The sequence below is a fragment of the Pseudophryne corroboree genome, chromosome 6, assembly GCF_028390025.1.
Source record: "Pseudophryne corroboree isolate aPseCor3 chromosome 6, aPseCor3.hap2, whole genome shotgun sequence".
NCBI classification, from domain to species: Eukaryota; Metazoa; Chordata; class Amphibia; order Anura; family Myobatrachidae; genus Pseudophryne; species Pseudophryne corroboree.
Genome location: NC_086449.1, coordinates 249,266,127 through 249,291,426, shown reverse-complemented (window position 1 = coordinate 249,291,426; position 25,300 = coordinate 249,266,127). Strand labels below are relative to the sequence as shown.

Below are 25,300 nucleotides of genomic sequence, written 5' to 3'. Positions count from 1 at the left end.
CTTCGGCTAGGCGTGTGTCAGAATTAGCGGCTTTGTCACATAAAAGCCCCTATCTGGTTTTCCATGCGGATAAAGCAGAATTGCGGACCCGTCCACAATTTCTGCCAAAAGTGGTTTCATCCTTTCATATAAACCAACCTATTGTGGTGCCTGTGGCTACTACTGACTTGGAGGATTCCGAGTTACTTGATGTGGTCAGGGCTTTGAAGGTTTATGTAGCCAGAAAGGCTAGGGTCAGGAAATCAGAATCTTTGTTTATCCTGTATGCTTCCAACAAGCTTGGTGCTCCTGCTTCAAAGCAAACTATTGCTCGCTGGATCTGTAATACGATTCAGCAGGCTCATTCTGCGGCTGGATTGCCGCTGCCAAAATCAGTTAAGGCCCATTCCAGTAGGAAGGTGGGCTCTTCTTGGGCGGCTGCCCGATGGGTCTCGGCATTACAGCTGTGCCGAGCGGCTACTTGGTCAAACACTTTTGCAAAGTTCTACAAGTTTGATACCCTGGCTGAGGAGGACCTTGTGTTTGCTCATTCGGTGCTGCAGAGTCATCCGCACTCTCCCGCCCGTTTGGGAGCTTTGGTATAATCCCCATGGTCCTTACGGAGTCCCCAGCATCCACTACGGACTACGAGAAATAGATTTACCGGTAAGTAAAATCATATTTTTACTGGTCTCTTTATGACATTAAACTCATTTAATGGTCTTTGCTATTAGACAATTTAATGTAAACCACTTTTCAATAGCCTTATTGCCCACAGTGGCACATGGACCTTTCCCCCCCCCCCCCTTATGGGGCCATATGTTTTTGAAGATGAAGACAACTCTGTCTCCATGTATACATCTCTATATAAAGTTGGCTGCTTGGAACAACACAGAAAAAGGGCAGAGGGGAGATGGGTGAGGGTGGTATTGGATAGAGGTGGACTTCTGCACTAGTCTGGGTATCAGTAACTACCTGGATTTGTACTCTCTGTTTAATTCAAGACATCAGTGGTGCTGCCTCGGACAATCAATGAAACTGATACCATACCTCCCAACATTGGCTGCACGGGAAGAGGGACATCTGCACGGCAAAGCCGCACCCGATTTTTAAAGGGGCGTGGCTTGACAAAAGGGGGCATGGCTCACGAGCGCAGCACTCTCACAAAGCCATGCCCCCTTTTTGTCAAGCCACGCCCCTTCCAAAAATCGTTTTCGGCACTGAGAGGGCATGCCCCCTCTCCCTGTCATCTGTGAATAGACGCTGCATGCATGCGCACTGCATCTATTCACTGCTGCTCTGCTAAGCAGGGCGGCGAGAGACAGAGCCTCCCAACTACCCCCACCACCACCACGGGACACTGCAGCCCGCGGGTGGGACAGTCCCCAAAAAACGGGACTGTCCCGCGAAAAGCGGGACAGTTGGGAGGTATGTGATACCACATACAAAACAAAGAGGACAGGATTGTTCAACAAAGAGCATATAATTTATATAAAATATAACTTTCAATAGTTTAGAATAAAACATTTCCAGCTAAATATATTTAAAATAATATATAGTGAACAGAAGAATAATTACATACAAAGTGTAAAAATAAAGATAAGATTGAAGTGATATAAAACTAAATGAATCACTGTGTGCCTTGCTTACAGAATAGTTTATGTCAGAAAATATTTGTATAGGTGTGTGGAAATAGTATAAATTGCAGACCAGTTATTCCGTATAGGATGAAATGTTTCAAAATTATTGATACAGTGTCAATATCTCCCCGTGTAATAATATTCCATAATAATATGTATTAATATTCCATATTAAACATGTAACCCTCAAATGTAGATGAAATGACTGGAAATCTACATATAGCATTGCTCTATTATTTGGCAATCATCACCATATTCATGACAGACATAACATTTCAAATCTTTATGATTTAATTCTCCACTTGAAATTACAAAGTTATCACCTTTAACTATGAGGTATATTATGTGTACCGTTGAAGTCACTAGCCTCTGTACTAATATCCCGCACACCTGGGGAATAGATGCCATTCTGAGATTTTTGGTCAATAATCCTAATTAGACAGGTCCAGATGTTGACTTTTTTTTGAACAGTTATTGGAGTTGATAATTTCCTCTAATTATTTCTTATTTGATGAGAACATCTATCTACAGAGATCTGATTGCACCATGGACTCCTGCGTGGCGCATAATTTTACAGACATCTTCATGTTCGAAGTCGAAAAAGATTAATTTTTTGTTTGCTGATTTACACACGCAACATGTTGTACAGTTGTTAAATAGATTACATATTCTTGTTATGGGATGGCACTGAGCAATCGATGGAGCGAGAATCAACAGATTTTTCCTTTCAGCAAAAAGAAGCAACAAGGGAAAAAGAAGTAAACCTCTTTCTGGGGGCACTCTTATCAAATGATTACTGTATCAGATAAATGCTGTTAAAAAATAACATTTATTAGATACTTGATAAAATTCATATAGATTTACCCAGCTAATATCTCAAAAAATGTTAGTTGAATTAACTAGACAAATAAATTACCATTTACTGATTGTCATTAATATCAATTTTGTGTATCAGTCAGGGTAAAAAGCATTATATAATATATATTACACATCAATTTAGCAAAAATTCATGTGATGCTTTTTATCTAAAAGCTTCCAGGCACCATTAGTTACCTACTCAACAGATAATCTCTAATATGTACAAACTATCCTACATGTTCTTCCATAGTTTATGTAGTGGTAGGTAATTGTATAAGGAAAACTGAGGTAGTTATCCTCTGTCTGTATCAGACAGGAATCTCTAAAGACACATACCATGAGGATTATGGTTCCTAATTTAAACACTCCTAAAATGAAAAAATAATTGAATATCCTCATTCACAATGGTATCCAACTTCACCACCACTATCTGTCTGAGAGACCTTCAATTACTCTCATACATTTCACATAAACATTATAATCTTAATGTTCATATCCTCAGATCAACACGTCACGCTATCCGCATAATGGGGGTCAGTCCGAGTTGTTCGCTAGCAGATTTCGGTCGCAGCGCAGCGATCAGGCAAAAAAAGGCACTTCTGCGCATGCGGCGCAATGCGAACGCGCGTCGTACTATTACAACGAACGATGTAGTTTCACACAAGGTCTAGCGAAGCTTTTCAGTCGCACTGCTGGCCGCAGAGTGATTGACAGGAAGAGGGCGTTTCTAGGTGTCAACTGTCCGTTTTCAGGGAGTGAGCGGAAAAACGCAGGCGTGCCAGATAAAAACGCAGGCGTGGCTGGGGAAACGTAGGCGTGGATGGACGAACGCAGGGCGTGTTTGTGACATCAAAACAGGAACAGAATAGTCTGAAGTGATCGCAAGCACTGAGTAGGTCTGGAGCTACTCTGAAACTGCACAAAAATATTTTGTAGCCGCTCTGCGATCCTTTCGTTCGCACTTCTGCTAATCTAAAATACACTCCCAGAGGGCGGCAGCTTATCGTTTGCACGGCTGCTAAAAGCAGCTAGCGAGCGAACAACTTGGAATGACCACCAATGTATTTTGCATTTCAGACATTTACTTGTACATTACCAGATGCAGAAACGGGTCTAATCTACCTCACTCCGTGCTTACCCCTTAACCCTCTCATCATCCATTCACTGCAAAAATATTGCACATGGAGGACAGTAGAGGTTAAGGGGAAGACCGAGCACGGTTTCTTATTTTTCACCTCACTCTGTGCACTAAGCTGAAGTCTTTTGTTGTTGCACACAGAACATATGATACAGTTGATGGGCATCAGATGCACACATCTAAGTGAATGGTAACAGCTGAATAGAAGATATCCTGATACACAGTGTCAATAACGTATGAAGCATATAATTGAAAACATCTGCTGCAGTGCCGTTTCTTGCGGCGGGCGAGCCGTGGCACTTTGCAGGTCCCGGTTTCCCTGTCCTCCGTCTTTCCGAGTACTCTTGCTCGGGGGGGGGGGGGGAGTTTTGCGGAATGACGCGGTTGCGTCGTGACGTCACGACACAATCGTGTCATTCCGCAAAACTCGGCCCCCGAGCAGGAGTACTCGGGAAGACGGAGGAGGGCTGGAAGGAGGAGGCGCGAGGAAGCTGGAAGGAGGAGGCGCGAGGAAGGAGGGACGGCCAACCCGAAGAGCGTGAAGATCCTTCATATGTAAGTTGTCTCTCTCCCCCCCCTCTCTCCCTTCCTTCCCCCCCACTTGACACTTGCCTGCCACACTGTGTAAAATTTGGACTTTTGCCTGCTGCACTGTGTAATTGGGGACACTTGCCTGCTGCACTGTGTAATTGGGGTCACTTGCCTGCTGCACTGTGTAATTGGGGACACTTGCCTGCTGCACTGTGTAATTGGGGACACTTGCCTGCTGCACTGTGTAATTGGGGTCACTTGCCTGCTGCACTGTGTAATTGGGGACACTTGCCTGCTGCACTGTGTAATTGGGGTCACTTGCCTGCTGCACTGTGTAATTGGGGTCACTTGCCTGCTGCACTGTGTAATTGGGGTCACTTGCCTGCTGCACTGTGTAATTGGGGACACTTGCCTGCTACACTGTGTAATTGGGGTCACTTGCCTGCTGCACTGTGTAATTGGGGACACTTGCCTGCTGCACTGTGTAATTGGGGTCACTTGCCTGCTGCACTGTGTAATTGGGGACACTTGCCTGCTGCACTGTAATTGGGGTCACTTGCCTGCTGCACTGTGTAATTGGGGACACCTGCCTGCCGCACTGTGTAATTGGGGACACTTGCCTGCTGTACTGTGTAAAATGGGGCCTTTTTTTTTTCTCCCTGTGGTGGCCGTGATATCAGATGAGGCCGCGCCCATTTTAATGATACCACGCCCATTTTAATGAGACCACACCCCCTTGTCGGGAGCGCAGGCGCCTTCGGCACACGCATTTTTTGTTTTTAGAACTATGGGGGGGGGGGGGGGGGGGGGGTCACATTTTGAAATCTCGCACTGGGAGCCAAATTGGCTAGAAACAGCCCTGATCTGCTGGTTATTAGACAGAGATAATACATTGTTGTCTAAGTGAAAGGTAACAGTTGACTAGAAGATATCCTGATACACAGTGTCAATAATGTGTGTAGCAGAGAACTGAGAACACCTGCTGGTTATTAGACAGAGATATAGGTGCAGGTCTGTGCGGCATCTGGTAATGTACAAGTATATGTCTGAAATGCAAAATACATTATGCGGATAGCGTGATGTGTTGATCTGAGGATATGAACATTAAGATTATTGTTTATGTGAAATGTATGAGAGTAATTGAAGGTCTCTCAGACAGATAGCGGTGGTGAAGCGGCTACAAAATATTTTTGTGCAGTTTCAGTGTAGCTCCAGACCTACTCAGTGCTTCCCTGAAAACGGTCAGTTGACACCTAGAAACGCCCTCTTCCTGTCAATCACTCTGCGGCCAGCAGTGCGACTGAAAAGCTTCGCTAGACCTTGTGTGAAACTACATCATTCGTTGTAATAGTACGACGCGCGTACGCATTGCGCCGCATGCGCAGAAGTGCCTTTTTTTGCCTGATCGCTGCGCTGCGGCCGAAATCTGCTAGCGAACAACTCGGACTGACCCCCATTATGCGGATAGCGTGACGTGTTGATCTGAGGATATGAACATTAAGATTATAATGTTTATGTGAAATGTATGAGAGTAATTGAAGGTCTCTCAGACAGATAGTGGTGGTGAAGTTGGATACCATTGTGAATGAGGATATTCAATTATTTTTTTATTTTAGGAGTGTTTAAATTAGGATCCGTAATCCTCATGGTATGTGTCTTTAGAGATTCCTGTCTGATACAGACAGAGTATAACTACTTCAGTTTTCCTTATATAATTACCTATCACTACATAAACTATGGAAGAACATGCAGGATATTTTGTACATATTACAGATTATCTGTTGAGTATGTAACTAATGGTGCCTGGAAGCTTTTTAGATAAAAAGCATCATATGAATTTTTGCTAAATTGATGTGTAATATATATTATATAGTACTTTTCACCCTGACTGATACACAAAATTGATATTAATGACAATCAGTCAACGGTAATTTATTTGTCTACTTAATTCAACTAACATTTTTTGAGATATTAGCTGGGTAAATCTATATGAATTTTATCAAGTATCTAATAAATGTTATTTTTTAACAGTATTTATCTGATACAGTAATCATTTGATAAGAGTGCCCCCAGAAATAGGTTTACTTATTTTTTCCTTGTTGCTTCTTTTTGCTGAAAGGAAAAACCATCTGTTGATTCAGTAATTGCTTTATTTAAACCAAGGGGAGCACCACCAAAACAGGAGAATTGGATTAGGTATTATACCCTCTATTTCGTATGTTGGTATAACTTTATTGTTGAGCAATAATCTAAAAAATTGCTCAAAGCGATTGAGGTCTGCTGCAGGTCTGACACACTTTTTTTCAATCGATGGAGCAGATCAACTTTATATGAGTATAGTTATGATGAGGTATGCTATCTGGATATGGCAGTCAAACTCAAAACTAGTAATGAATTACAGACATCTGTATACTTCAAGAACACCAACAGGAATTCTGTCTTAAAAGCAGTGAGTCATCATCCTCCATCGCTAAATTGGGGATTACAGTATTCCCCATTTTTAAGAATATTCTGGATATGCAGTGACCCGCCAGATGCCATATTTTAGATTGACAGTTTGTAATTTCCATTTTTGAAAAGAAGATATAACTGCATGTCCTTGAAGAATGCTAAGGAGAGAGTCCTGTTCTTGTCCAGATCGGATACCCTATCGCCAGTAAAAAAAGGACAACTAATGTGATAGATTGGTATGGAAACAGGATTTCATGACAGCTAGCGGAGATCTGATTAAAGCTGCCAAAGAAATATGGCCTATGATCACTAGGGATGATTGATTACAAGCATTACATGATACTAGAATCTTACCATCTTTCTGAAGTGGGATTAATATTAAAGTTGTAGTTGTCCACAATGACATGTCTAATAATAAAAGTTACAATGTATGCAAATCCCAATGTAGTTAGCGGAAATGACTTACTAGTGAGGCAAGTATATAACATAACTGATTTATTCTATATACCTCCTGGAATTAAGATTAAAGGGGTTATATTTCTAGATATAATTATTTAGGGGATATTGAGTATTTTGAATAAGAGTTATATATACTGGTGCAGTGCTTTCAAATGTCCTTTGCAACTACTGGCAATGATTTAGGTTCTCAAGCTATTGAAGTATAGCAAAAAGTGATGCAAGTGTTATGCTTTCTTCCCTAAAAGCCCAAAATGTACAACTGATTGGAGCTGCACCCAACAGGCGCAGCCAGGATATACAGTAGTTTACCACAAGCGTGGGTAGGTGGAGCACACACTTTGAACTTTAATTCACAGCTTCAAATCCATGAAAGAAAACAAATATAAGCAAATGCATCCAACGACCAAAAAGATTATGAATATTTAAAAAAAACATACTTGCTAAATAAGGCAAAATAGTAAATTGTTTTACATAAATGTCAACCACCACCTGCATTAGATGCATGATGGCCAAAGAGGGTGCTGAAATCTAGTCATGGAGAAGAATTCAGGCTTCAGAGTACACCTGCAAAGGCGGTGGGGCTAGGGGTTGTGATGGACATTTGCATGTTTACTACGTGGAGTCCAAGGGGTCTATTTTTAAATGAAATTGCAGTAGGGGATTGTTACTATCACTGTTTTTCATTATATTTCAAATAGCGTTTATCTCCATATTTATTTGAAATTTTATGGCAGAGCAGACCACTCAGTAAATGTCCATCTCAGCAAAGAGATGACAATAGTGTTTGTTGACAGTTGACATCTTTTGTAAAAGATATCAGTATCTGTTACTATGGTACTACGCACATGCAGAGTGGGTGTCGTGGACCGATGAGGATAGCTTAACTCAGTGGTTTTCAAATTCAGTCCTAAAGTTCCACGTATAGGTCAGGTTTTATAGATTGCTTTAATTATGAACATATAAGTTTATTATGTGGGGTCAGTAATTATCCCACCTGCTTCCATAGACAGACAGCCTCAAAATGTGACCTGTTGGGAATACTTGAATGTGGAGGTTGAATTTCACAGATTTCCATAGCATATGCCATAGAATTTCAAAACAGAAAGAAGTCACTATGATACTGTACTCTCCAACTAGTAGCGGAGCCACTATAAAAGGTGAGGAGACAAATTATGTGACAAACTTATGTAAAGCAAGAAATATCTTGCGTTATGGATGTACATAACGCCATCTTGACAAGACAAAGTGTTGTTTAAAAAAAATAAAATAAAAATAAAGATATTAGAAAAGTAAAATTTATTTTTTATAAATTGCGGAATTGCAAGGCCTTCATTGTAAGCTACGGGACCAGCGCTTCCAGTCACAACGTAGCAATACAGTGATTACTCTGCTGTTTCATCATTTTATATGTAAAGAGATGCAATTTCTCCTGCTAAAAAGTAGAAGATAAGGACAATACTTTTTTTTAACATTAGTTTTTATTGGTTTTAATCAGAATACAAAACAATACAATAAAAAGGGGGTAACAAAAAAAAAATGAGAGAGAGAAGAGGAAGAGAAGGTACATAGGGGGTAATTCCAAGTTGATCGCAGCAGGAAATTTTTTAGCAGTTGGGCAAAACCATGTGCACTGCAGGTGTGGCAGATATAACATTTGCAGAGAGAGTTAGATTTGGGTGGGTTATTTCATTTCTGTGCAGGGTAAATACTGGCTGCTTAATTTTTACACTGCAAATTAGATTGCAGATTGAACACACCACACCCAAATCTAACTCTCTCTGCACATGTTATATCTGCCTCCCCTGCAGTGCACATGGTTTTGCCCAGTTGCTAACAGAATTCCTGCTGCGATCAACTTGGAATTACCCCCATAGATCCCCAGACACCAGGCATAAACAGTGTATCAGATAACATGTCATAATAAAGAGACAAGGATTCCAATGACATTATTACTTTTATAACTAGAACCCCAAGATGACGTTGGTGCACTACAATCTTTAACTTGGAAATTCAGGGAACATGGTTAAACTCTCATAGTTTTGCATTGTAAATGTTCTTTACTAAACTATTGATACACTAAGCCCAGGGAATAACAATAGGTAATAAAGACATGACCTTATTCAGAGAATAATAAAACATGTAATAGACAGTTTCTCTATTGTGAAAGACAGTGACAATTTTCTGGGAGAAATCTAGGAATGTTTCCAGAAATTTAGGACAGCTGAATAATCCTCCAACGACAAGACATATTATATCCTGCAATATAACCTCCAAAGACATGCATACCCATTTATATCCTGCAATGTGTGGGTGCTCTTTTCTAATAAATATATCTATATCATGCACCAATGAAAATGTTTTAACAAACACTGAAACGTCGGCTCAGCTACTTGTCATGTCTTTAAATGGCAATGAGTGTCACCTGTACTAATTATATATATATATATATATATATATATATATACACACACACACACACTATATATGTCACCAGCATCCAAAATATACTGCGAGAAGAGCACTTTCCAGACTTCTCCAAATTTATCAAACATTTCTGATTAAATTCAACGTCAGTTAAACATTTTCATCAGACCATGCAGTTAACTGACCTTTAGATTCTAAACACAAATCTTTTTCAAGGCAGCATTATGATCAACCATACAGCAGGTACAACAGCATAATAGCAGGCTATATAAGAGGGTGGACCCCAGCAGCTGTCCTCCCTCCTTTTCCCAGCAGAACCACTTCCACGTCACGCGCAGATTGAGCTCAACCAGCTGGGCTTCTGTGTGTGCCTTACTTTTCGCCCAGGGGGACTTACCCTGCCAGGTATATGTACTATCTATACTATACTTGCTTTTATGATAATTGAACCTTGACGACAGGGCTTATAGTACCTCAGAAACATTTATAAATCCAGTGAGTGGCGTACTAGTTTACATCTGCGCAATCGGATATACTTTTTGACGTCTATTCATTTTTTGCAAAGGCACCCAGGTGGTCGAATTTGTTTGCGAGTGCTGAACTCATTTCATTGTGTACAGTATGTGTGTGAAACAGAATTTAACAGCAAATAAGAACCATTTGGCCCATCTAGTCTGCCCATCTGACCCCGTCCAGTTTCAGTGCATGTCCTTGTGTCCTATTACTTCATTTGAATAAAGTTTCCCTCCTGGACTTTGTCAAAAACCCTTGATATATTTGAAAGTTTCTATCATGTCCTCCCTTTCCCTTCTCAGCTCTATACTATACATATTGCGATTTTTTTTAGTCTTTCTGGGTGTGGGGATATATGTGTGTGTATAATACACACACACACACACACACACACACACACACACACACACACACACAACCTATTAAAATGAAACCTGTCAGGTGTGTATAGAGTCAAACTCACCATCACAAAGGAGTGTGAAAACATCCCTGAGTGGTAGCAATGCAGCATCAGCAGGTATGTGCCCCAGGGTGAGGAGTAAGGCGTCTGCAGCATTTCTCACATGGGTGAGGAGTAAGGCATCTGCAGCAGTCCTTGAAGTTTATTTGCCCATAGCTGGAGGCCTCTAGGTGAAAAGGGTCTGAATCATCCCTGACATGGTATGTGCCTGTAAGTGCATAGGCAAAGCTATAGTGGGTACAAGAGGTGCCACTGCCCAGAGGCTTAGGGAGACCTAGCTCATTAGGTTGTCTACCATGTACCCCAAATGTCTGCTAAGAAATTGGGTCTGGTCCTGAAAAGGGGTTCAGTGGTGATCTCTGTCACAGTAAAGCCCCACACGGATATGATCCATCTCTTATCGCTCCTGTTTCACGCTCGCGGACACAGCTGAGCTAATCAGTACGTCCTGCAATGTCAGAGAGTAGGCTTCTCCTTGTTTACAGTCTTTGTGAAGCTGCGTGGTAGGAATTCCATTCCGAGATTAGGACTGTCCCAGAAAGGGAAAGTGTACCTACAGTAAGAAACAAAATGTAATGTCCTGCATAAGGAAGTATTCCCTCAGGTAGGAGCTGGTTGGTTTCTAGCCTGTGTGGCATAATTTTAATTGGCGGCACTACAATGTGGCATATTGTGAACTGGGGGGAATACAATGTGGCATAATAAGAATGTGGGCATTACCATGGAGCATAAAATGATCTAGGGCACAACTATGGTGCATAAAATGAACTAGGGCAAAACTAGGGGGCATAAAATTAACAACCACTGTGGAGGTAGGTGGGCAAGTGTAAAATGTTGCTATGGTGCCCACAAAGCTCTGACTACTCTCATGCCTGGGTAACGAGGAGTCTGCAGCAGGATTGGCAGAATATGTGCAGGTGTAACTGGTGGAATCTGGATGAGAAGGCACTCACATCCGACCTAGCAGGATATGTGACTGTGGGCGAGAAGGCGCCTGCATCAGCCCTGGCACAGAATGTGCCCGAGTGAGATGGTGCCCAAATCAGCCCTGCCATGGTATGTGCACCTGGGTGAGAGAGCGCCAGCATCAGTCCTGGCAGGATATGTGCCCATTGGTGGTGGTACCTGAGTGATAAGGCACCTGCTGCATCAGCACTGGCAGGGTATATGCCTATAGCTGGTGGCCCTGCGTGAGAGAGTGGCAGCATCAGTCATGGCAGGGTATATGCCCTTGGGTGAAAAGGTGCCTGCATCAGCCCCCCTGGCAGGGTTTGTGCCTCTGGGTGAGAAGGTGCCCACATCAGCCCTGGTAGGGTATGTGCCCATAGGCGATGGTACCCGAGTGAGGTGTCCGCATCAGCCCTGTCATGGCATGTTCCCCTGGGTGAGATAGCGCCCGCATCAGCCCCTCTGGCAGGTTATGTGCCCTGGGGTGAGAAGGTGCCCGCATCACCCCCTCTGGCAGGGTATGTGCCGCGGCTGCCCGCAGCAGCCCGGCCGGCAGCCAGAGCTCGGTGTGCGCGTGACGTGGGAGCGGCGCTGCCGGGAAGAGGAGGGGGATTGGGAGGAAGGAGAGCTGCCGGGGTCCCCCCTCTCCTATCAGACTGTTGTCGTTGCTGCTCTCGCAGGAACGCGGCGGCATCCGGAGTGTTGCTCTCCCGTTTCTGCCCTCTGTAGCCGGAGTGCACGCCTTCAGCACTGCAGGTCACCCGGGAGGGAGTGCTTGGGGTGGGGGGTGGGAGGGTTTGGGGTGAGGGCAGGGGTGACCGGAGCCCTGTGTGCAGCGTGTAGTTGTTGTCACCGCTCCAGCGCTGCAACACAAGCCAACCGCGTGTGCACGGTGCTCCCGGACACGTCCTGTACTCCCTGCCCGCAGAGCGGCGTTCCCCAGGCAGCAGCTGAGCAAGTACCGGAACTACAGAGCCCGGAGCAGCGGAGAGCGGCGGGCTGCCCCCGGCCGGGGAGGCTATGGTGTTCCGGCCGTGACTCACACACAGCAAGCCGGATCCTGCTCTGAGCGAGCCCTGGAAGTACGTAATTATCTGTGGTAATTATCACCAGTCTAGCGCTGCTGTCTCCTCCCTTGTCCGGGCTGTGGAGGGGGCGGGCGCTGGGAGAGTGGACTGGCTTAGACGGGAGATGACGCTGCCCCCAGCGTCCCACATAAAGCAGCAGCAGCAGCAGCAGAGCGGAGGAGGGAGAGGGGGGAGCCGCGCAGTCTGGAACTGGCAGGAGAAGGGAAAAGTTCTATACAGAGACTTTGGAACGCCGCAGAGTTCTATAGGCAGCCCCGGGAGAGAATGGCCGCACGCAGCGCCCTGACAAGTCGGGCCGGGTGATTTTTGGATTTTTATTCTTTTTTTTTTGGTTCTAGAATTGAACGTGAAAGGTGAGTTATGGGCTTGTTTATGTCTGTCCCACTTACGGTCATTAGGCATGCGTACAGTAGACTGTCAGGGAACATACCTCATGTGTGACGGGCTGCGTACAATTGCGACACTTACCTGGGAAGTGCATCGCTTATTGGCTACTGATGCGCTGCTATTATCGCCAGATAAGGTTGAATAACACCGTGGCGCTGCTCTACCTCCCACAGCCTGTAGCTCAGGTCTGGCATCACTACCACTTGTTAGGGCGAGCTGCAGGATGACACTATAAACTTCTGCCAGTAGACCAGGTGAGCGTTTTGGGGGGGGGGGGGGGGGGGGTGTAAATGTAAATTCTACTGGTCTACAAAATATCCATCCCCCCAATCTATATAGCTGTGGCTCTGCCTTATATAGTACGTGATGCGCTTGGTGCCAAGTCCTTTTATGTCATGAATAATTGCATGATGAGTTCTGTCTAATATCCCCAGTGGGTGTACACTGTGGTGACTTCGCTAGACGTTTGCTCACCTAGATTGCACAAGCTCCTCTTCCATTGTGTCTTATCTGTTGGATACTGTGTAGTGGGTGTGTTACCTTTCTTTTCATACTTGTCATGAAAAAAGTCTATTTGCCATGTAAGTGGAGCTTTGAAGTGAGCAAAGGGAGACCCACAACGCAAATAAGTTTGGCTATGGATCCAAATCCTTTGATTTTTAACATCCCCCCCCCCCCCCCCCCCCCCTCCCCTCCCCTTCAAATAAATAAATGCATCTGCCAAAATGGTTAAACCTGACATGGTTTTGTTTTCCCATCACTCTACTTATCCACTTCTCTAATTACCTTTATTTTTGGGCTGGCCAGAAATATTTATCTAGAGAATACTTATTTTACCAGTGTTCTGATGACAACCCAGTTTCCTTCCTGAACATCCATTTTTCCTCAAATGCCACAGTCGTTTGATACAAATGCATTGTTTTGAGATACTGTATAAACCCCAATCGGTGAATCAAAAAGAGAAATTATAGTAATAAATACATTTTTATTTTAAATTAAAAAATATAAGATTATTTGTTTAGTGTTATGTATATTGTCAGAAGTCATTCCTTTAATTTGTCATTCAAGTTCTAAGTAAGGTAAAGCTAATGCCCTGAAATAGTTCCTGCTCCTTCCGTTAGTTTTTAGGTTCATTTACTGTATGTATGTATGCATGTATTTATCTTGAGTAGTAATTCATAGTAGGGGGGCTGATACCTAGTAGACAACACATGAGCAGCGAGTGCCTCAAACTTTTTTTTTTTTTTCCGTCACTTCTAATAGTTTAGGGTCTATTTCTAAAAATCAGAATCCCTAATTTCTGTGAAAAGGGACGTTTTCACATGATATAGGCTTTATGACTATTTATCCTCTTCCCAATTAATGTTAAGGGGGGTACACACGGAGAGATCTGTGTTTAAATTCTAAGCAATCTGACGAGATTGCTTAGATTCTCAGCACGGATCTGCCGTGTGTATGCCCCCCAGGGATAGCGATGCGTGGCCCCGCGCAACACTATCCCTGGTGCTAGATTGAGCCTGCATGCAGGCTCAATTTAGCAGGTCGCTCACGTCAGCGCTGTGTGAAGTAAGCGCCCCCCTGCCGTCACCCCCCCCCCCCCTCCCCTTGCTCAGCACATTGTGCTGAGCGGGGGGAGAGATGTGTGCTGAGCGGTCTGTGTTAAGATCGCTCAGCACATCTCTCCCGTCAGTACTCCCCTTTAGTTCTAGTCTGATTGGCATTAAGGGGGGTACAGATGGAGATATCTGTTCTTTAAAAGCTAAGCAATCTGACTAGATTGCTTAGATTTTAAGCACGGATCTCTCGTGTGTGTGCCCCCCAGCGATAGCGATATGCTGCTACCGCCGATGCTAGATTGGCCAATCTAGCAAATCGCTCATTTCACCCAGTGGGTGAAATTAGCGCACCCCCCCTTCCCCTGTAACCCACCCTCACTCAGCACACATCACACTGTGCTGAGCGCGGGGAGACCGCTCAGCACATATCTCCCTCCACATCTCCCCATCTGTAAGGCCCTTTAGTCTTTGAGGGGGGCATACTGCAATACTACAGATGTGTCCTCGTACATCTAGCCACAATACGTCAAGCATTGTGAGCCACCAGGTCCCTTGCAACTCTGATCTGCATGATAAATAGATCTGAAGCACAGGTATGTCCTCAGTATACGTTTAAGTTGCCAGCACTCAGGATCCCGGCAATCAGGATGCTGGCAGCCGGATTACCGGCCAAACAGGGCTATTCCCACTCGTGGGTGTCTGTGATGAGCGCAGCTAGCCCGCAAGGGGACTCTCTTGCCCCGCTGCCGGCATACTGGCTGGTGGAATGCCGTTATCGGTATACTGATGGCCTGCATCTTGGCCGCCGGTAAATCATACTGAACCTGTGTCAACATATATGTTTGCTGCAATAACTCCTAGGTATTCCGAACAAAAAGGGTTTGGTAGAATCTATGAGGCGCTCCTTGGAATGTGGACTTCCTGCTGCCTATCCCCAACACACCTGGATTAATCCCAAGAAAAATCCAAAAACTCGACAAGGCTATATAAAAAAGGATGGGTGTGGGAAGTGGGCGCTGAAATGAAAAGAAAACTGGTGGATGTTGATTCAGCCAGGGATGTTTATTGTTGGGTAAGAACTTGGTGAATACTTATCTGGATGGTGGATCTGATCGAATTCTGAGCATTCCTAGGAAGATGTTTCTCTCCGGAATAAGTGGATGCGTGAACCAAAATGATATAGAAAACAAAAAAATAATATTTTGAGTTATGGTTTCTCAAAAATATATATATATGATTTATATTCCTGATATTGGAACAAAATGGATTGTATCAGCATATATGATCATACCTCACTTACATATAGTGAGTGAGGTTTTAAACGCATAAAGGTTTCTTTTAAAATATGGTACCGTCTGATTTCTAGCGTACCTAACTTACAGTAAAAACAGCAAATGTAGACTTATCAAGGTATCTTTAGGCTGAGCTGCGTACCGGTACTCACTGATTAAAACGTCCTCCGTCTGCGCATAAAGGTATCTTTATCCAGTCAATGTTTCTGATAAAAAATGCCCATATATATAAAAAAGGGAATTTATTGGATAAAAACAACAATAAAATAAAAAACGTTGTAGTATTTGACCGCAAGGAAAGAGACCCGCCAGAGCGAGGGGTGTGTGAATGACCTTCAACAAGCCCCTTTGGCCCGGTACCCGATAAAGATAAGGCCTTGATAAAGAGAACTAACTCGAAACGCGTTGGCTGGAAGGAGTTCTTTTGCCCGCTTGGACCATTTTCCGCAGGACTGAGGAAAGGTACGACTTTCAGAACATCCAATCCAGTCCCTCGGGTACCGGGCCAAAGGGGCTGGTTGAAGGTCATTCACACACCCCTCGCTCTGGCTGGTCTCTTTCCTTGCGGTCAAATACTACAACGTTTTTTATTTTATTGTTGTTTTTATCCAATAAATTCCCTTTTTTATATATATATGGGCATTTTTTTATCAGAAACATTGACTGGATAAAGATACCTTTATGCGCAGACGGAGGACGTTTTAATCAGTGAGTACCGGTACGCAGCTCAGCCTAAAGATACCTTGATAAGTCTACATTTGCTGTTTTTACTGTAAGTTAGGTACGCTAGAAATCAGACGGTACCATATTTTAAAAGAAACCTTTATGCGTTTAAAACCTCACTCACTATATGTAAGTGAGGTATGATCATATATGCTGATACAATCCATTTTGTTCCAATATCAGGAATATAAATCATATATATATATTTTTGAGAAACCATAACTCAAAATATTATTTTTTTGTTTTCTATATCATTTTGGTTCACGCATCCACTTATTCCGGAGAGAAACATCTTCCTAGGAATGCTCAGAATTCCATCGGATCCACCATCCAGATAAGTATTCACCAAGTTCTTACCCAACAATAAACATCCCTGGCTGAATCAACAGCCACCAGTTTTCTTTTCATTTCAGCGCCCACTTCCCACACCCATCCTTTTTTATATAGCCTTGCCTAGGTATTCCATTCTATAGTAAAGTTATATCCCATAACTTTAATTTATGTTCTTGCTAACGTTTACCACCTATATAATTTGTTTACAGGTCATTCATGGAAGTGGGAACAGTAACTGTTCTTGTTTAGACAATAAATAATTGGGCAGTAGTTTGCGTAATACTGTTACCCATGATATAAAGTGATGATCTTATAGATGACTACTTGTAGTTTTAGTTATGACCACACAGAGACTTAGGTGTCAGATTATAATTTATTTACTTGGTGTCGGCATATTCTGGTGCTCTTTAAAAAAAAAAAAAATTTTTTTTGGTGGGGGGAGAGGGGGAACATAGGGGGTAATTCCAAGTTGATCGCAGCAGGAATTTTTTTAGCAGTTGGGCAAAACCCTGTGCACTGCAGGGGAGGCAGATATAACATGTGCAGAGAGAGTTAGATTTGGGTGTGGTGTGTTCAATCTGCAATCTAATTTGCAGTGTAAAAATAAAGCAGCCAGTATTTACCCTGCACAGAAACAAAATAACCCACCCAAATCTAACTCTTTCTGCACATGTTATATCTGCCACCCCTGCAGTCACATGGTTTTGCCCAACTGCTAAAAAATGTCCTGCTGCGATCAACTTGGAATTACCCCCATAATAAACCAAGACTGCGTAATAAGACAGGTAGGAGAGCTTGGCTTACAATGTAGGTGGGCACTCAGTTGTTATCGCAAACAACCTCCCCCCCCCCCTCCCCCCGCACTCATGCGTGCCCACCAGCAGCTATTCAGCAGTTTCTGCCAATGGGTGCGCTAACGTATCTGCTTGCAGCCTCCTGGGTTAGCGAGCAGAAGTGTGCGAAAAGTGTAATATTTGGGTGCCCAAACTGCACTTTTTGCATCACGTCCTGTACTTTACAGTTTTGAGCGGCTAAATCCGGTACTTCTGTACGTGATCAGTGACCATTAAATTATATAATGGCCACCTATAGGTCTATGTCTTACCACTGTGCAGACATGGATTTTTATACTTTTCAGGTTTTAATTAAAAAAAAATAATAATTCAGACTAAGAACTCCGATTTGCTTACTATCAACTATATCTGTAGACCAGGTTCTAACATGCATGGCAAGCATTAGGGTGGGTACACACCAAAACGACAGTCAGTCAACCCGATGGTTTGGCTGAATTCCCTTTGGTCCTAACCATGCAAGATTGGCCATGCACACTGCACTGAACGGTCGGGCATCTGATTGGCCTTTCAGCATAGACGACCAGACATGTCGCATGTGACCCGCGGTAGTGTGCAATTGTGCATACACACTAGGCGATGTAGACTGTCATTCCAGTACGGCAAATCGTCCTGATATTGTTCTAGTGTGTACCCACCTTATAAACATTTTCTTAACTCCTAGTTTAATTTAAACTCTTTTGTTTACATGCTGGGTTTGTTTTTGTATTCTATTCAAGTAGAAGTGGCTTTACGTGACTAGAAAAATGGGTGTTCAAGATAAAGTTGAACATCCTTTGTCCAAGTAATTTTAATGTTTTTAAAATCATTGGGGTCATTTCAATTTGCCGGCAGTTGAATAGCGTCGGGAATTAGCTCCCACCTCTATTCAATTCTGCTCAAGTTAAGTCAGCAAATGCCCATTATCCCGGAGTTAACATGTTGATTTGTCTTGAGAACAGGCATTCTCCGATTTAACTGCCCAGCGCAATGCTGATTCCCGACAGAATCATCCTCGCGCCAGCACTTTTGTTTGATTTCTGCTCACACCCCCCTGGGGTTCGGGAAGAAATCCCGACAATTAAGTGTCACATGGTGCTGTCTTGAATAGTGCCGGGAGCTAATTCCCGGCGATATTCAACTGTCGGCAAATTGAATTGACCCCAAAGTATATGGTTGTACTAGTGTTTTAATTCATGAAAACGCATGAAAATGTAAAGCTTTGTTTCCAAATAACCCCATATCCACTTCATTACATTACTTGCATTCAGGAACATTGGGTAATGTTGCAGTTTTCCAAATGAAACAATGTATTGAGGTTGGTGAGTGACTCCCTACCCCAAGTACAGTAATTACACCCGTATTTTTTTTTTTTTTTTTTTGTCTGTTTTGTTTTTTCTTTGTAGGGGACATGGGTATATTTACTAAGGTGCAGGTTTATAGAAGTGGATAATTTGCAACCAATCAGATTCTAGCTATTGTCTTCTAGAAGGTGCTAGATAAATAAGTAGAATCTGATTGGTTGCTACAGTATGGGCAGCATTCTCCACATCTAAATACCAGCACCTTTAGTAAATATAACCCATTATTCTAGCATCTTCCTAGTCTTAATATACAGGTTATATAATTGTATCCACACCTGATAGATTTAGGGGCATATTTATGGAATAATATTTGTGAGATGTCCCCTGAAAACACTACAGAGCGCTTGGTAAATTTGGCATTTTCTTTTTATCGCAGCGAAGTGTTCTTATCAGAGCCCGTGTTCTTGCATGTGCTTTGTTACATCCTGGCTATGGGTGGTCTTCAGTATGCCGAATGTCGGGATCCCGGCGCACATTATACCGGCGCCGGAATCCCGACACCCGGCATACCGACAGCTATTCTCCCTCGTGGGGGTCCACGACCCCCCTGGAGGGAGAATAAAATAGTGTGATGCGCCACCGTGCCCGCAGCGTGGCGAGCGCAGCGAGCTTGCAAGGGGTTCCTTAGCGCTCGCCACGCTGTCGGTATGCCGGCGGTCGGGCTACCGGCGCCGGTATGCTGGTCGCCGGGAGCCCGAGCGCCGGCATACCGTACTACACCCCCTGGCTATGCATAGGACTGATTTTGGAAAAATAAGTGGTTGTTGCTGCAGATTTTAAGTGGTGATTTTATTAAAGACAAAACCAGCCTAGTGTTGACTTAAATAAAAAATTGCTCTTTAATAATCACACATTTCTCCCACATTAACATTACTAGTTCTACCGGATTTAACTAGTTTACTTTATTCAGATGTGTGTTTCTGGAAAGCGTACAAAACTAGAGCAAATATTTCTATAGTCTACAGATTTGTATACATTTACATTTTCATTTGAATTCATAATTGTTAAAGCCTGGCCTGAACTAGGCAGTGGCTGAAAATCCACTGTTCCTTTACTATGTGTAGCAATTGGAGAAGAATAAGATCAGACTATGCTGTGTGTCAAATCATCGTTGACCTTTTGTGTTTTGAAGTCTATTTTCTGGGTGTTTTTAAGGTAATCTCCATGACAGCAAAAAATAAAGCATTGTAAGTGCTCTCTGCAGAAGTTAAAATGGCCTTGTTTCGCGTTAGAAAACCAGGCTGAAGTCAGAAAATTGCAGACTGTTCTGCTTTGTGTGTACTTATCTGGTAGCTAAGTCACTAATTGGTAACCTTTAGCATGCAGATTTCCCCACAGTCTGCATTTATTTGCTTGGCCTGACTGCCCTCCCCATGCCATGGTGTGTGTTTTTTTTTATTTTTTTTATTTTTTATTTAAACCTAGAATTTAACAGCAGATAAGAACCACTGGGGCCAAGTAGTCTGCCACTTTTTTTTTTATTTATTTTTTTGACATTTTAGTAACCTCAACCCTATTTGGTCCTTTTTGCTCTTTGTAGGAATATTTATATGTCTATCTCGAGCATGTTTAAAATGTTCTACTGATTAGCCTTACACCTAAAGATTTATTGTCTAATCTGGCTGGTTGGAACAAAAATCTGGTAATGTATGGGAGCAAATGGCAATTGACCATTTTCTCCAAAATGCCAGAAAACTGACCAATATGGTCAGACAAATTGGTGAAATCCATTTGATTTAACAACTTTGTTTGAGCGACCGTTTTTCTCAGTTTTCTGGAATTTCGAAGCAAACTGTCTATTGTCATTTGCTCCCATACATTACCAGACTCTTTTTGTACCAACCAGCAGATTGGACAAAAACCCTTTAGGTGTATGGCCAGTCTTAAGGGGGGTACACACTGAAAGATGTATGCTTAATTTCGAAGCAATCTGACTTTTAGATCGCACACTTCACCGCTGGGTGAAGTGAGCGTTTCCCCCTCCCCTCGCTCACCACACATCGCACTGTGTGCTGAGCGGGACAGAAATGTGTTCTGTGCAAGATCACTCGGCACACATCTCTGTACACATCGGTACATATGTACGCCCTTTTAACCTCAACCACCTATTCACTACCCTTTCTGTGAAGTAATTTTTCCTCAAATTTCCTCTGCACCTACCTCTTGGTAGTCCAATGTTTCCTCCTTTTGAATTAACTAATGTTCCATCTTGGGACAATCCCCATGCTTATGCCGTGTATCCAACATCACCCCTCTCTCTCTCTATTAAATTTTTTTTATGTGAAACCCCATTTTTATATTCTTTTGATGCTGGATCTGAGTAATATGATGACCAGTGCCACTTCTGTTTTCAGTTAACTTGTCCTCTTTACAGATCTCTGTAAAAATGCACAATGGAGATTCTAGCTGATGTGACCACTGTAGCTGACTGTCGTCCTGACATTTGTGTCTGGATATCATGCAAAGAATTGAATCTGCTTTCTAAAGGGAAGGGAGAGTAGTGCTGGGTACACACTTGTTCAACGGGCAATCGGGCTGATGGTCGGACCAAATTCCCTTTGGCCCGGGCCATGCCCAGTTGTCCGTACACACCAGCCCAATGTAATGAAGGATAGAGTGATCACTGTTCTGTTCTTTATTACAAAGCATCAGGCTGCTTGCATGGCCAATTGGAAAAACGCCACATGCGATCCGATGGAGCGCGCAACAGTGGGGACACACTAGCTGAGATGCATAATTTGTCATGCCAATGCGACAAATTGTACTGATACCGTCCTAGTGTATACCCAGCCTAAGACTCTTTGATGATTCCATTGTACTGTATTGTCCCATCATAATATACATGTTCTCTAGTGAGCCATGCACTGACAACATTGCAACTGTTGTAGCTGTAACATTGTTATTTATTTCTAAGTTGCCAAATCTGCTGCATTACACAGTGGGGAAAGAGCATATAACGAAGGCCTATTGGACCACTAGGTAAAATACGGTTTGTGCTGGAGGGGTAATCCTGTGCATGCTGGATGAGAGTAATCCTGTGCAGGTGAACACAGTGTGATCAGATAAGACCTAAGGGAGGATGTTCCTACTCATGAGCGCTTGTATACAAGGAACACCGTTTGGAGGGAAATATACATTTTTGCATACTTCATTTAATCTTTCCCAAGTCTATGATTTTATACCTTTTACTCTGTTTTCTTTCTTTGATATTTGGGTCACAACTTGTTTTTGTGTTGCCATACAATGCTAGACAACAAATATGCAAGTTATGTCTTAAGTGGTTTATTCCTGCATGTCATTACATGGTGAACATGCTAGCACAGATTGGCTAATTGGATAGTTAGTATGAAGGGCTTACATGGGGAGGGGGCTGGGGGCACCTAGTGGAGAACTCCATGAGAATTGGAAACACACTTTCAGACAAGAGTTGGCTCGCTTTGGTTTATTTTCAGCATTATTTGCATTATCCAACTAAGGAAACAAAATGTCAACACACCTGTGGTTTAAGAGATCAATGCTGTGCTTCCAATTGCCAGACTAAATAACCCCCCCCCCCCCCCATTCTAAGGTTGATTAAATTAATTGCAACGGGAAGGGTGGACTCGTTTCTAAGTTTGCCAATACTGTTGCTACATTATTGTATTTACATGTTTAGGAAAGAGACTGTAATAAGTGGAATCCCTCTATTTTAACAGCTTGTTGTGAAATATGGCATGGAAACAAGATGCAGACAGCTTTAGTCAAATATGTATGAAACAAATTGGGTGGCTAATTCCCTCTTGAGAATATCACCACATTTTGGAACCAGTAAAGTTAGTTTCTACACGTACTGTTGAATCAGTAAATGTTCAGTTATATATCACTGTAGCTACTTATGACAGAAATCATTACTCTTAATAGTATTTAATGTTCTCTATCTTCTTTCACATTTGCTAAAACCTCTCTAACATGAGTAACATTCTCTTCAGTGGCAGTCTCCGCAGGCTTCCTAGTGGTATAAAGCTGGAACGGCTACTGTAGCTGTGAGGGAATAACAAACTATTTCTACACAAAACTGTGTTTCATCAAAAGTCAATTCACTCAATGCCTTTATTTATTCATGGATAAATTTATTTTTAAACAATAAGTTCCTGACAAGGAAATTATGCTCTTTTGGATTAAACTTCTATTTGCCATGTTATCACACTTTTTTTTTTTTTTTGGTTAATATTTAAGTCGTTGCTGACGTTGAACGGTGACTAGAGAAGAGATGTCATTTTGTTAAAATTATCTAGGGTTGAACCACTTGCTACTTACAAGCTTCACATTTGTGTCTGGGAGAGTTGTACTGCTGTAAAATGTATACAGGTTGAGCATCCCTTATCCAAATATTCCGAAATACAGAATATTCCGAAATAATACAGAATATTCCGAAGTACAGAATTTTTTGAGTGAAACTGAGATAGTGAAACCTTTATTTTCTGATGGCTCAATGTACACAAACTTTGTTTAATACAGAAAGTTATTAAACATATTGTATTAAATAATCAGGCTGTGTGTATAAGGTCTATATGAAACATAAATGCATTCTGTGCTTAGACTTGGGTCCCATTGCCATGATATCATTATGGTATGCAATTATTCCAAAATACGGAAAAATCAGATAACCAAAATATTGCTGGTCGCAAGCATTTTGGATAAGGGATACTCCACCTGTATTTGGCATATATTCATTTTCTTCCCTTTTTTTTTCACTCCTTTTGTAGTGCTTAAATGTGTAATACAACCAAAATACAGTAGTTTATATACCTATTTGAGCGTGCTAATGCGGTGTACGTTTTGTGGTCAGACATCATTTACTTGATTAAAGTGCATTCTATAGCACTTGGCAGGCAAATAAAACTAAAAACAAAATACTCTTGTTACAATATTGATTCATAAATTCTGTAGCGCACCCTCCTGTCACCATAACAAAATAGGCCTGTAAAGTGTCCAACTATTACTATTTAAAAACTCATCCTGCCAACAAATTACTAGCAGGATAATCTGTGAGCAATAACCACTATATCTAACATTGCTCAAAGAAAAAACAACATTTTTTTTTGTTTATACCACTGAAACAGCTGTGAATATTAAATAGGATCTCTTTGCATTTTTCTATCTCAAGGGACCACTTAATTACTATTAAAAAGGCCCTGCAAGTGAACATTGTGCTTAAGTAGAATATGGTGTAAAGTGGTAATTGTTCTGTCTAAACATTAAAAAAAAAAAGTTTTCAGTTTAATCCACCTTTTTTATAGTAGAACATCAATGTGCAGTTTTGGTAGACTCTGAGTAATAAGTTGCCTCACCAGTTGTTTACGCTGGTATATCACCAGTCTCCAAAGTAAGGCAGTCATTTTAAGGAACACTTACAAGGGCTGGTTTGTCAGCTCAGCCTGACCGCTGTACGGGTGTGGTATGGAAGGTAGATAATAACTAGGTTGACCACTATAGGTTGACAGTGTCTCTAGGTCGACGGGTCAAAAGGTTGACATGAGTTTTGAATGTTTTTTTTTTTTGTATCGTTTTCTTCGTAGAGTGACCGGGAACCCCAATTAGTGCACCGTGTCCCCTCACAATGGCTCGCTTCACTCACCATGCTTCGGGCAAGGTGCCTTGCTGCGCTCTGCACAGGTTACCGTTCTCAATTGTAGTCCACGTGGATCGTTAAGTATGAAAAGGTTAAAAAAAAAAATAATCTCGAAATTCATGTCGACCTAGAGACCCTGTCGACCTATAGTGGTCGACCTAGATAGTGTCGACCTAGTTGCTGTCAACCTAGAGACCGGATCCCCCGCTGTACATATAGCCTAGATGTGGCCATACGTGTGTACATGTTTTTTTGGAGACTGACACAACAGGGGGCCACTAATCGTGGTTGGCCAAAGACCATGAACATGGTTGGATGCGCTCACCATTTGACAGGATGTACTGTTGAAAAGTCATGTTTTCCAGTTTAACTTCCTGCAAGTTTACTCAGATTGGTCACTCCAGATGCTTGCTGTAAGAATTGTCTAAGCGCATAAGCTTTACAAAAGCATGTGTAAGTGTTTTTCCATTAGTGATAGTATTACTTGGCAATAGTGGTTTCATAAAGTTTTAAGTTTGATATACTTTTTATAATTTCTTCCTACAAATGTCTTTAATTTAAAAAATAAAATAAATGCAAAATCTATTTAAATGTAAGTTAAAATAAATAAATATATGCATATATTTTAAATAGCATGCTACTAATTAGCAGTGAAGGGGTTAAACTCTTCCAGACCGCAGCATGTCAATACCTGCATGAAGCAGAGACAGGCTGG

The 25,300-nt window shown here is 42.3% G+C and overlaps 1 protein-coding gene across 2 annotated transcripts in view; it reads left to right on the top strand.

Annotated features, from left to right (window-relative positions):
* The first annotated feature begins 12,207 nt into the window (after positions 1-12,207).
* Positions 12,208-25,300, top strand: part of FURIN (furin, paired basic amino acid cleaving enzyme) — a 389,010-nt gene continuing 375,917 nt past the window's right edge. The window contains exon 1 of one of the 2 annotated variants that reach the window (XM_063925863.1): positions 12,208-12,483. The gene's annotated coding sequence lies outside the window, so the exon portion shown is untranslated. Of the gene's footprint in view, positions 12,843-25,300 lie in introns of both variants that reach the window. The other variant, XM_063925862.1, reaches the window with a different exon arrangement.